Source organism: Choloepus didactylus, chromosome X (genome assembly GCF_015220235.1).
Source record: "Choloepus didactylus isolate mChoDid1 chromosome X, mChoDid1.pri, whole genome shotgun sequence".
Lineage (NCBI taxonomy): Eukaryota > Metazoa > Chordata > Mammalia > Pilosa > Megalonychidae > Choloepus > Choloepus didactylus.
In genome coordinates this window covers 23,446,126-23,459,562 of record NC_051334.1, presented here as the reverse complement: position 1 = coordinate 23,459,562, position 13,437 = coordinate 23,446,126, and the positions used below count along the sequence as shown (strand labels likewise).

General features: G+C 40.4%; 1 protein-coding gene and 1 pseudogene across 5 annotated transcripts in view; one reads left to right on the top strand and one right to left on the bottom strand.

The window, feature by feature from the left end:
- The window catches only part of PCYT1B (phosphate cytidylyltransferase 1, choline, beta), a 188,558-nt gene that overhangs the window by 128,542 nt on the left and 46,579 nt on the right, over nt 1-13,437 (top strand). The window lies entirely within an intron of this gene.
- Nucleotides 6,458-12,097, bottom strand: LOC119523223 (annotated as a pseudogene).

Genomic DNA, 13,437 nt, shown 5'->3' with positions numbered 1-13,437 from the left:
ATAGGTTTTGGTATGTTGTGTTCTCATTTTCATTCGTCTCTATATATTTAGCAATTTCTCTTGCTATTTCTTCTTTAACCCACTGATTGTTTAGGAGTGTGTTGTTTAACCTCCAGGTATTTGTGAATTTTCTAAGTCTCTGATGGTTATTGACTTCTAATTGTATTCCATTGTGGTCAGAGAATGTGCTTTGAATAATTTCAATCTTTTAAATTTATTGAGGCTTGTTTTATGTCCCAGCATATGATCTATTCTGGAGAAATTTCCGTGGGCACTAGAGAAGAATGTGTATCCTGGTAATTTGGGATGTAATGTTCTGTATATGTCTGTTAAATCCAATTCATTTATCAGATTGTTTAGGTTTTCAGTTTCCTTATTGGTCTTCTGTCTGGTTGATCTATCTATAGGAGAGAGTGATGTGTTGAAGTCTCCCACAATTATTGTGGAAACATCAATTGCTTCCTTTAGTTTTGCCAGTGTTTCTCTCATGTATTTTGTGGCACCTTGATTGGGTGCATAAACATTTATGATTGTTATTTCTTCTTATTGAATTGCCCCTTTTATTAGTATGTAGTGGCCTTCTTTGTGTCTCATAACACCCTTGCATTTAAAGTCTATTTTATCTGAGATTAATATTGCTATACCTGCTTTCTTTTGGCTGTAGCTTGCATGAAATATTTTTTTCTATCCTTTCACTTTCAATTTCTTTGTGTCCCTGTGCCTAAGATGAATCTCTTGTATGCAACATATTGATGGTTCATTTTTTTTGATCCATTCTGCGAATCTATATCTTTTAATTGGGGAGTTTAATCCATTTACATTCAAGGTTATTACTGTGAAGGCATTTCTTGAATCAGCCATCTTATCCTTTGGTTTATGTTTGTCATATATATTTTTTCCCTCTCTCTATTAATATCCTTTAATGTACCCATACCAAAACTCTTTAGTACTGAACCTTTCTCCATGTCTCTCTGTCCTTTCTTTGTTTCTCTGTCTGTAGGGCTTCGTTTAGTATCTCCAGTAGGGCAGGTCTCTTGTTAGCAAATTCTCTCAGCATTTGTTTGTCTGTGAAAATTTAAGCTCTTCCTCAAATTTGAAGGAGAGCTTTGCTGGATAAAGTATTCTTGGTTGGAAATTTTTCTCACTCAGCATTTTAAATATGTCATGCCACTGCCTTCTCGCCTCCATGGTGGCTGCTGAGTAGTCACTACTTAGTCTTATGCTGATTCCTTTGTATGTGGTGAATTGCTTTTCTCTTGCTGCTTTCAGAACTTGCTCCTTCTCTTCCGTATTTGACAGTGTGATCAGACTATGTCTCGGAGTGGGTTTATTTGAATTTATTCTATTTGGGGTTCGCTGAGCATTTATGATTTGTGTATTTATGGTGTTTAGAAGATTTGGGAAGTTTTTCCCAACAATTTCTTTGAATAGTCTTCCTAGACCTTTACCCTTCTCTTCCCCTTCTGGAACACCAGTGAGTCTTATATTTGGTCGTTTTATATTAGCTATCATATTCCTGAGGTCCATTTCGATTTTTTCGATTTTTTTCCCCATTCTTTCTTTTGTGGTTTCATTTTCCGTTCTGTCATCTACCAGGTCACTGATTCGTTGTTCAACTTCCTCTAGTCTTGTACTATGAGTGTCCAGAATCTTTTTAATTTGGTCAACAGTTTCTTTAATTTCCATAAGCTCATCTATTTTTTTATTTAGTCTTGTAATGTCTTCTTTATGCTCTTCTAGGGTCTTCTTGATGTCCTTTATATCCTGCGCCATGCTCTTGTTCATGTCATTTATATCCTGTGCCATGGTCTTGTCGTTCATCTTTAGTTCTTTGATTAATTGCTCCAGGTACTGTGTCTCCTCTGATCTTTTGATTTGGGTGCTTGGGCCTGGGTCATCCATATTGTCTGTTTTTTTCATATGCTTTAAAATTTTCTGTTGTTTTTGGCCTCTTGGCATTTGTTTAACTTGATAGGGTTCTTTTAGGATTTGTAGACGGATTGAAATCCTTATCTCTAATTTGTCAGATCTACAGCTTTGTGGAGTACACTTTCTCTAACCGGCAGGTGGCGTCCACGAGCCACCTATTCCCCTCAAGCCAGTTCTTCCCCACTTTGCCTTTGTGGTGAGTGGGGGAGTGAGTCTTGTGGGGTCCAATTGGTGTACCAAGCATGCGTGTGTAGTTGGTGTTGCCTGCCCTGTATATGGGGCATGTGTCTGGGCGGTCAGGGAGGGGGGTGGCTCTAACAATCAAATCTCCCTGGTGATCCTGGAGTTTTAAAGCTGCTGCAATAGTCTAATCCTTCAGTTCAGTCCTGCCACAGTTTGTCTCTGCCACTGACCCACAAGTCCTTGGTATTGGCATATGGCCCCTGGGACTTGTGAGTGGGTCCCTCTTCCAGACCGTGCACCCCCTGGTCTTCTGTTGAGGGATGACTGTGCTATGTCACAGGTGAGTGCCGTCCCCCAGGGTGGTTCTGGGCTTCAAGACTGTGTAGGGAGGCTCCCAGTCTGCTGAAAGGATGGCTGAATGGGGCGTGTTGATTCACACTGCTCCACCTTCCCTACTCTGGGACAACCAGCTGAGGGTGCAGGGAAGGCTAATGTCCACACCCAGTTTTGTGGTGTATGCCTGTTATTTGAAGCACTTCCGTCACACTGGGTTGTTTGGGGCAGCTCTGGGCTGTGGGGCCGGTGACGGGCAGGAGTGTTCCCTGTCCACCAGGATGATGGCTGTGAGTGGAAGCCCCCCTTTTCTTGGGAAGTTGTGGTGTTTAGTGAATTTTCTCAGCCATTGGATTATTACCTTTTGTCTCAGAGCTCTCTTAGTTCTGCTCTTGTCTTGACCTGCCCAAATTGCAAGTCTTTGAGGCTTTCTCTATTGGGCTTCTTAGAGTAATTGTTTTAGAAAAAGAAAAAAAGATAAAAAAAAAAAAAAGGGCCCTCCTCACAGATCTAATGGGCTATTGAAATGCTAAGAGACAAAGCAATTAGGGCCATTAAGGAAAGGTCCAGGGGACAGAGAGATGGGTTTTTCTTCAGAATTTGCATATGAGCCTTAGGGCCTGAGCTCTGCCCTTCCCCTTTCTATGTTCACCAGAACTCCAAAAACCCTCTGCTTTTATTTTTGGGTTTTTCTTACTGTTTTTGCTATCCCTATCTCCTCTCTGCTGGGCTGGCTGCTCTCAGATTCTCTGGTGTCTGGTCTCAGTCTATCTAGGATTGGAGTTTGGATCAGTAGAATGAGTTTCCAATAAGAGCCGCCGCTGCAGTTCTCTCTTTTCATTCCCAGCACTGATGGCCCCTCCTCCCATGGGACAGAGCCTGGCAGGGAGGGGCACAGGTCCCCTGGCTGCAAAAACTTACAGATTTCACTGAACTCAGCAGTTTCACATGTTCATGTGTGTTGTATGAAGTGTGCCCAAAGTCAAATTGCTCTGCGGTGTCCAGTCCATGCAGTTCCTGGCTTTCTACCTACTTCCCTGGAGGAGTAACTAAAATGTACACCTCACCAATCCACCATCTTGCCCTGACTCACCCCTCTATTATTAACTTCCAGTTATAGTGTCATACATTTGTTCTAGTTCATAAAAGAGATTTCTAATATTTGTACCATTAATCATGGACATTGTCCACCTCAAGATTCACTGTTTTATACATTCCCATATTGATAAATGGGTTTTGAACTTCATTTTAAAATAATGCATATGAAATATGAAAAAGATCATGTCAATGTTTTATCCGTATGTTTATTCTAATATATCTTGAAAATTTTTATAATTCCAGATAATATTCCAGTTACATTTCCAAGATACAGTGTGGTACCAGCCTATACAACTTTGGCTTTTTGACATGATTTTGAAGTGAATAGCTGGAAAAAAAATGCTTACTCTTTTGTTTAAAATAACAAACTATTATTATTTATTACTACATAAAAAACAGTTTAACATAGCAACTAAGGTTAAAAGTTTCATGAAAAATTACACAGTAAAAAAACATATTGTAAGAGACTGGAGGAAAATATAGCAAATGGTTCATATTCACTGTGTGCAGCTCTTATTTAGGTAACAAAAAAAATTCATGCAACACTTTTTTTTTCAGAAATCAACTTAGACTCTTTTGGTTTTGATACAGAAATGGGGTTAGCAATCTATAGTCTGCACCTGTTGTTTTTTTTTTTAACTTCTTTATGGAGATATTATTTACATACCATAAAGTTCACTTTTATAAAGTGTATAATTCAGTGATGTTTAGTATATTCACAAAGTTGTACAAACATCACCACAGTCACTCTAGAACATTTTCATCAGGCCATAAAGAAACTCGAGACACATTAGCAGTCATTGCCCGTTCCCTTCCACCACCTTTCCTCCAGCCTCAGGCAACCACTAATCTTTCTCTATTGATTTTCCTATAATGCACATTTCATAAAATGGAATCATACATGAGACTGTTTGTGACTGGCTTCTGTAACATAGCATAATACCCTCAAGATTCATCCATGCTGTGGAAGGTATCAGAACTTCATTCCTTTTTATTGCCAAATGATTTTCCATTGCGTGGATATACAGTGATGGAAATTTGGGTTGTTTCCACTTTGGGCCTATTATTAATGCTACAGTGAACATTCGCATACAGGTTTTTGTGTGAACATGTTTTCATTTCTCTTGGTGGGTCATGTGGTAACTCTATAATAATTTGAGGTACCAACTGTTTTCCAAAGTGGCTGTGTCATTTTACATCCCTAATAGCAATGAATGAGGATGCCAGTTTCCTCCACTTCCTTCTCAATACTTAGTATCATCTGACTTTTTGATTACAGCCATCTCACTGTGGTTTTGATTCACATTTCCCTGATAACTAATAATGTTGAGCATCTTTTCATGTGCTTATTGGCTACTTTCATATTTTCTTTGGAGAAATGTCTATTCACGTCCTTTGCACATTTTAAAATTGGGTTTCTTGTCTTTTATTAATGAGATGTAAGAGTTCTTTATATAAAGAATTTTGATAAGTCCAATTTGGCTATTTTCTTTGTCGCTTGTACTCCTGGTATCATATCTAAGAAAGTTTTGTCTAACCCACAGTCTGGAGATTTACTCCTATATTTTTTTCTAAGAGTTTTATAGCTTTAGCCCTTACATTTAGTTTATGATCCATTTTGAGTTTATTTTTATATGTGGTTTGAGGTAGGGGTCTGAATTTATTCTTTTGCATGTGTATATCCAGTTGTCCTAGCACTATTTGTTCAAGACTATTTTATTACCGTTGACTATTTTATATTGGTTCCCTTTTCAAAAACCAAATGTGCGGATTTACTTTTGGACTTTCAATTCTATTCCATTAATCTAAATGTCTGTCATTATGCCAGTACCAGAAAGTTTTGATTACAGTAGCTTTATAGTAAATTTCAAAATGAGGAAGTGTGAACACACCAGTTTTGTTCTTTTCAAGATTGTCTTGGCTATTCTAGGTCCCTTGAATTTCTATACAAATTTAGGATCAGCTTGCCTACTTGTTCAAAAAGCCAGCTGGGATTTTGATAGGTACTTCATTGAGTCTATATATCAATTTGAGGAGTACCGCCATCTTAATATTAAGTCTTCCAATCCATGAACACAGATGTCTTTCCACTCATTTAGATCTTCCTTAATTTCTTTCAACAATGTTATTTTAACATATTATTCAGTGTACAAATCTTGTACTTCAAGTATTTTATTCTTTTAGATACTATTGTAAATGGAATTGTTTTTTAAATTTCATTTTCAGATTGTTCATTGCTACTGTACAAAAATGCAACTGATTTTTGTATATCAATATTATATCCTGCAATTCTGCCTAACTTATTTCTTAGTCCTAATAGTTTGTGTGTAGATTCCTTAGGACTTCCTATAAACAAGATCAAGTCATCGGCAAATATAGCTTTATTTCTTCTTGTCTAATCTGAATGGCTTTTATTTCTTTTTCTTGCCTAACTGCCCTGCCTAGAACCTCCAGCACAATATTGAGCAGAAGTAAAGAGAGTGAACATCCCTGTCTTGTTCCTGATCTTAGGGAGGAAGCACTCAGTCTTTCACCATGAAGTATGTTAGCTGTGGCCTTTTCATAGATGCCCTTTACCAGGTTGAGGAAGTCCCATTCTATGCCTAATTTGTTGAGTGTTTTTTTTTTTTAAATCATAAAAAGGTGTTAAATTTTGTCAAATGTTTTTTGACATCTAACATCATCATGTGGCTTTTGTCCTTTACTCTATTACTGGGATAAATCCCACTTGGTTGTAGCACATAATTCCTTTTCTATTATGCTGAATTGGGTTTGCCAGTATTTCATTGAGGATTGTTGCACTGACATAAAAGGATATTGAAGAACTTCCAGGGAAGGTGGCAGAGTAGGGATCTGCAGGACCCAGTCCTTCCACCAGAACAACTACTAAACAGGCAAGAACTATCAAAAACAACTATTTTGAAACTGCAGAGGCCACAAGAACACTGTGCACCATCCAGGGAAGATGGGGAGGAAGAGGCTGATAAATTATGGAAAAGAACAGTAAATTGCTCTCTCTGCGCAGCAGCTACCAGCACCCATCCCATTATACAGCAGTAAAAAGGAATGAAGTACTGATACCTGCGCCAACATGGATGAACCTTTCCTACTTCTTTCTGCGAAGTTTGGATACTGTTTTGAGCTTTGGTTTTATCATCTTCCTCATCAAATAAGCCAAGAATAGTTTTGGTTCTATCCTTGGCTCCTTTATCCAATGGGGATGGTGAAGAAAACAAACCAGAATGCTGGACTGTTTCCTGAGTAGATCTAGTCAAGGGCCCTTCCTTTTCTGACTCCTTGGCCACACTGGTTCTCCCAAATTCTGGTGGTCCGGTGGCACTCTCAACCCCCTTACTTGCAGGCTTTGCTCCAGATGGTGCCTCCTTGTCTCCATCACTGAACAGCACAGGTGTTGCCTGAGGGACTGTCTCCTTGTCTGTTGTTGCAGGAGGAACAGATGCAGGAGGAGAGCCAAACAGAAAGCCTCCACTGTCAGCATCATCTTCAAAGAGGAGCAACACTCTCGGGGTCTTCTTTTAGCTGTCTTCAGCAATAGCAAACAGATCGTCTTCATCCTCCTCCTAAAAGAGGCTGGTCTTTTTCACTGCCTTGGCCCCTCAGTCCTGGCCAGTCCCAGAGTCCTAAGCCCTGCTTTAGCCCTACTGTCAGATGCTTGTTTTTCTGTGAATCAGTAATAGTCCACTGGTCCTCCTCATCACTGCTGAACAATAAGGCAGGTGCTTTCTTTTTGGTTGGCTCAGAGAGTTTTGTTTTCTCTTGACTCTGAATTAATAGAGATGATGGCTGCCTTTTTTTTTTTTATTTTGAAATAAATTCAAAGTTACATGAATAGCTGCAAAAACAATACTAGCCCCATACACAGAATTCCATCATACCCTGACCCCCCTCCCCTGATAGCTCAATCCACCAACTTTAACCTGCTGCCACATCCCTATTTCTTTCCCTCCCTCCCTCCCTATCTATCATCCATCATATATTTCTCTGTCTTCTGAACATATGAGAGTTAGCTGCACACATCCTTGAACATCCACTATAATTCACGTATGTACTTCCCATGAACAAGAACATTGTTTTATGTAATTCCATTAAGCACAGCTAAGAAGTATAAGAGATTCAACAATGATACCATGCTTACATTCTATATTTCCTTTTCCTTATGTCTCAACTGTGTCCCTTCAAGCCACCTGTCCTCCACCCTCCAATCCCATCCAAGTTCATCCTTAGCATTCAATTGTCGTCTAGTTAGACTGTCTCTTTTTTTTTTTTTTCCTTTTTTCAATTGTGGAAACATATATACAGCCTAAATCTTCCCATTCCACCCCCTCCCTAGCCTTCCATTAGTGGGATTAATCACATTTAGAATGATGTTATGCTCTTTCCCACCATCCATTGCTAGAAATTTCTCTTCACCTCAAACAGCAACCCTACACTCCTTTCTTAACTTCCCATTGCCCCTTCCCCCATTTCTCTTAACCCAAACTCTAATTTCATCTCTATGGTTATATTCTCTGATAATTTCTTTGTGTTTACTGTGGGGCTTAAAATTAACCTCTTAAATCCCTATCAATCTTGTTTTTCTTTGATACCACCTTCACTTCAATAGGGCACATAAACTATGTTCCTATACTCCTTCATTCCCCCACCTTTATATAGTTGTCTAAAATTACATATTTTACATTGAGTTCAAAACCACTGATTTGTCCTTAGAGTTTGTGTATTTTTTATCATGTAGGAAGTAAATAGTGGAGTTACAGTTCAAAAATTATTGACTTCTATTTGTATTCCATTGTGTTTGGAGAATGTTCTTTGAGTATATTCAAATTTTTTTTTTTGTTTAATTTCTTGAGGCTTGTTTTATGTCCCAGCTTATGGGCCCTTCTGGAGAAAGATCTGTGATCACTAGAGAAAAATGAGTGTCCTGGTGATTTGGGATGTAAGGTACTATATGTGTCTGTTAAAATTCTCTATATCTCTTTCTCCTTTCTTTGTCTCTCTGTTGGTAGGGCTTCCTTTAGAATCTGAAGTAGGGCAGGTCTTTTATTGGCAAAGTCTCTCAGCATTTGTTTGTCTGTGAAAAATTTAAGCTCTCCCTCAAATTTGAAGGAGAGTTTTGCTGGATAAAGTATTCTTGGTTGGAAATTTTTCTCTCTCAGAATTTTAAATATGTCATGCCACTGCCTTCTCGCCTCCATAGTGGCCACTGAGTAGTCACTACTTAGTCTTATATTATTTCCTTTGTATGTGGTGAATTGCTTTTCTCTTGCTGCTTTCAGAATTTGCTCCTTCTCTTCAGTATTTGAGAGTCTGATCAGAATATGTCATGGGGTGGGTTTATTTGGATTTATTCTATTTGGAGTTCACTGGGCATTTATGCTTTGTGTGTTTATATTGTGTATAAGGTTTGGGAAGTTTTCCCCAACAATTTCTTTGAATACTCTTTCTAGACCTTTACCCTTCTCTTCCCCTTCTGGGACACCGATGAGTCTTAAGTTTGGATGTTTTATTTTATCTATCATATCCCTGAGATCCATTGCGATTTTTTCGATTTTTTTCTCCATTTTTTCTTTTGTTCTTTCATTTTCTGTTCTGTGGATTTCTAGGACACTGAGATGTTGTTCAGTTTCCTCTAGTCTTGTATTGTGAATATCCAGAGTCTTTTTAATTTGGCCAACAGTTTCTTTTATTTCCATAAGATCTTCTATTTTTTTATTTACTCTTGCAATGTCTTCTTTATGCTCTTCTAGGGTCTTTTTTATGGCGCTTATATCCTGGGCCATGGTCTTCTTGATGTCCTTTAAATCCTTTGCCATGTTTTCGTTCTTTGATTGTAGTTCTTTAATTAAATTTGTGAGATATAACGTTTCTTCCGAAATCTTGATTTGTGTGTTTGGAGCTGGATTCTCCATATCATCTGGTTTTATCATATGCATTAAGATTTTCTGTTGTTTTTGGCCTCTTGGCATTTGTTTTGCTTGATAGGGTTCTTTCAAGTTGTATCAAAAAAAAAGGGATATCGATCTAATTTTTCAGAGACAGTTTGGTGATGTACACTTTCTCTAAGTAACCAGCAGATGGCGTCTGTGAGCCACCTATATCCCTCCAGACAGTTCTTGCGTAGCGAGGGGAAATGATTCTTGTGTGTTCAGTTGGAGAGCTCAGCCTGGGCGTGCTGCTGGAGTCGCCCGCCCTGAATGTGGGGTGCGCACACGGGTGGCCAGGGAGGAAGGGCAGCTCTCTCTCAGTGTCCCGTAAACCACCAGACTTGGCGTAGCGCCCCTGGGTTCTCCAAGCGGATCCCCCCTCCCAGCCGCGATCCTCCCTCAGCTGAGAGAAAATGCCATGCTACATCATCAGTGTGCGCCGTCCCTCTAGGGAAGCCCTGGGCCGCTTGGCTGTGCCGTGAGGCTCTCAGCTCGTTTCAGAATGCAGATTGTGCAAGGCTGTCTTTACTGCAACGCCTTGTGGGCTGAGAACAGCTGAGGTTTTCTCCACAGAGACAGAGCGAGAGACAGAATATTTCCCCCGATTCTCCCAAGGTCAGTTGTCGCCAAAAGCCTCTGTCTGCTTGTTGAGGATTCGCTGTCTGTATTGAGCTGTTATCACTAAAAGCTCACTTGGGGCTGGGCTGAGAGAGTGCACGGCGCGGCTTCCGTGAAGGAGGGGCTCTCAGCTCTAGGTTCTCGGCTCTCAGCGTGGGTCCGCAATTTTACTTACAGATTTTATGCTGTGATCTCGGGCATTCCTCCCAATTCATGTTGGTGGATGTTGAGTGTACTGTCACGTTTGTCTCCCCGCTGTTATTCCAGGTTATTTACTGGTTTTTTGTTCATTTATGAATTGTTCTGGGGGAGACTAAGTCTTTCACTTCTTTCTATGCTGCCATCTTCCCAGAATCCATGATGGCTGCCTTTTAACAGCTGTAATCCCCAACAGATTATCCTCTTCATCGTTGTCATTGAAAAGTGAGACTGGCGTGGGGAGTTTGCTAGGCAGGGAAGGTACACTTTTTTACTTACTCACATTTTGAGAAGAAAATAAATCTTCAGAGTCCTCCTCATTTGAAAAGAACCCTTTCTGAGTATTTGTTTCTGACAAGGGCTTGAGATTTTTGCTGGAAGGTATGGTAACCTTTTTCTCTACTGTTGCTTTATTTTCATTTCTCTGTTTCACAGTAGCTTCTGGCAGAGCTACTGTTTTTTTTTTGTTGTTGTTTTTTTTTAACAGATCTTCCTTCTCATCAAAGATATCAGCAGTGGATTTGACTTTGTCTCTCTGGGAGGTTTGCTGCAGGACGTTGCAAAAAAGTGGTTGTCCTACGGGACGTTGCAAAAAAGTCATCGTCATCCTCCTCCTCATCAAAGAGGCCGTCTGGAGCTGGGAGATGTGGGCTTTTCCTGGGAGGGGGGTGCTCAGGCTTCTGGGGCTCCTTCAGTGATGGAGCAGAAGTGGCACCAAACACATCAGCATCCCCTAAAAATATGGAGACAGCTCCTGCTGGGATTTTGTTTCCAGGTTTAGAAGATGAAAGCTCTTCATTAGCAGAGGCTTGAACATCCTGATCCTTAGGAGCTCCGTGGAGGTCACTCCTTTCATGGTCATCAAAAAGCCCTTCCTGCCACCGAACAGGCCTCCCCTAGAGCCAAGCGGCGAAAAGTCTTCATTGGGCAGCTTAGGGGGTGGCAAATGATGTAGGTCTACTTTTAGGTCTAGTACTTTCTTCGATGTCCTCAATCTCTTCTTCCTCCTCAGTGTCAGTGAAAAGGTCACAACAGTCATCTTCCTCTTCCTCATCACTCATCTGTGCAGTGTGCCGGTTCTGACTGCTGTCACTGTGATTGGCAGAGTCTTCGTTTGACTCTTCTTCTTTCTCTTCTTCACTGTCCATGAAGCTACCACAATCATTGCCGATAGCCTTCTTCACTAAACAGCTCTCCGAGACCCACCTCCACTTCCCCCATGAAGGGCTTGGACCCAATTAAATAAGGTAAAGGTCGATCTATGTATAAATACTTCAGTTCAAGGATCAGTTCTACCCATTCATTAGCATCATCTTCTTCAGAGTCCTAGTTTCCTGCTTATATGTCTAGCTACTCAAACACACGGTCCAATACTTGTAAACCATAGTTCACAGCCTTCTGGACTTTAGGAATCAGATCTACTTCTTTCTGTTCCTGGGTCTTCTCCTGTTCTGGTTTTTCTGCCTCAGTCTTGAGTACTGGCTCCTCCACTTCTTAATCATATACATGATTCTCAATGAACTGGGTATTTGCATAAGGAAGTCATTGAAGACATTATGCAGGTGGCAATCGGTGGCCTTCATTTCCAGAATTAGTCCATTCACTTGATTCCTGATTTCATGGGTCCTAGAGATGGTCTGCTGTGAGAATCCCTGTAAAAACTGTAGTAGGCCCACAGTGGCCTCCAGTGACCAGCTCTGGCTGCTCCTGTGGATCTCCTCCAGCATCCAGGGCCACTCCCACATGGGCTTGGATGCCAGTGCCTGCTCCAGGTCGGGGGTCATCCAGTTCATCATCCTGGCCATTCAACTTGGCAGGCTCTGGGGCCACAATGCCCAAACCCTCCCAGGACCACAGAGCTCCAGAAGCTGAGTGCCCACTTACTCTCAACTACAAGAGAAAAGCCATTTTTTTGGATTTCATATGAGTTTTAAGAATAGCTGGAAAAATGCTTGCTCTTAACTACATGAAAAAGCCAGTTTTAGAATTCAGTATTTCCTTCCATTGCTCCTTCTGCTTTGAATTCCTTGGGCCGTATTCCTCAAGATCCATGTGTTCCTTGTTAATCATTAGGAAAAAGAAAAGGCAAAATTATTAGGCATAAACTTGCCTCATTCCCCACTTTGCCATATTTAGTTTCTAACACCAGGATTCACCCATGACAATAATGTGTGTAAGACACAAAAGACAAGAAGCTTTTATAGGTTCATGTGCTTTGAACAGTCATTAAATGAGGTTTCTGTTTTGTTTAGCCTGAAGACTTAACTTTTCACTGCTTGCAGTGCAACATAGTAAGGCTTGGGATAATGCTTTTCTTTTGTAAAGTGGAGGAGAGGTAGTTTTGGACACAGACTTTCTCAGGCCCATTAATTTTAGGAAAGGGTAACCTTGGAAGTTGAACACCTGGAAATTGATTCCTTTAAAACTATTTGTGCTTGAATATCTCTTGAAAAGTCTTCATGTATTCCCAGGGATATGTGTACCCTAGTTGGAAGATCTTTGCATTAGACTATCTTTCTCAAGTATCACAAATCAACTTAATGGCAGACAATTCTATACTGAAGAAAGGTAGGGAGACTGTTTCAGTTTGCCAAAGCTGTGGGAAGGCAATATACCAGAAATGGGCTGGCTTTTACAATGGGGATTTATTAGCCTACAAGTTTACAGTTCTAAGGCCATGAATGTCCAAATTAAGACATCAACAGGAGAATACCTTCTCTGAAGACTGGTTACTGGCGAGCTTGGGCTCCTCTGTCAGATAGCAAGGCACATGGCAACATCTGCTCGTCCTTCTCTCCTAGGTTTTGTTGCTTTTGCTTCTGGCTTCTCCATCTGTGGATTTTTCTCTAAACTTCACTGGGTGTTTCTCTGAGTTTCATCTCTTTGCTTCTGTGTGTGTTTTATCCTCTTATGAAGGACACCAGTAAGGGGATTAAGACCCATCTTGAATGAGGTGGGTAACACCTCAATTGAAATAACCTAATCAAAAGGTCTCACAATAGGTGTGCACCCACAGAAATGGATTAAAAGAACATGGCCTTTTCTGGGGTACATAACAGCTGCAAACCACTACAGAGACCTTCAAGAATAGGTATTCCGTGTTGGTTGCAAGACAGGCTCTTGATATTAGGTGTGT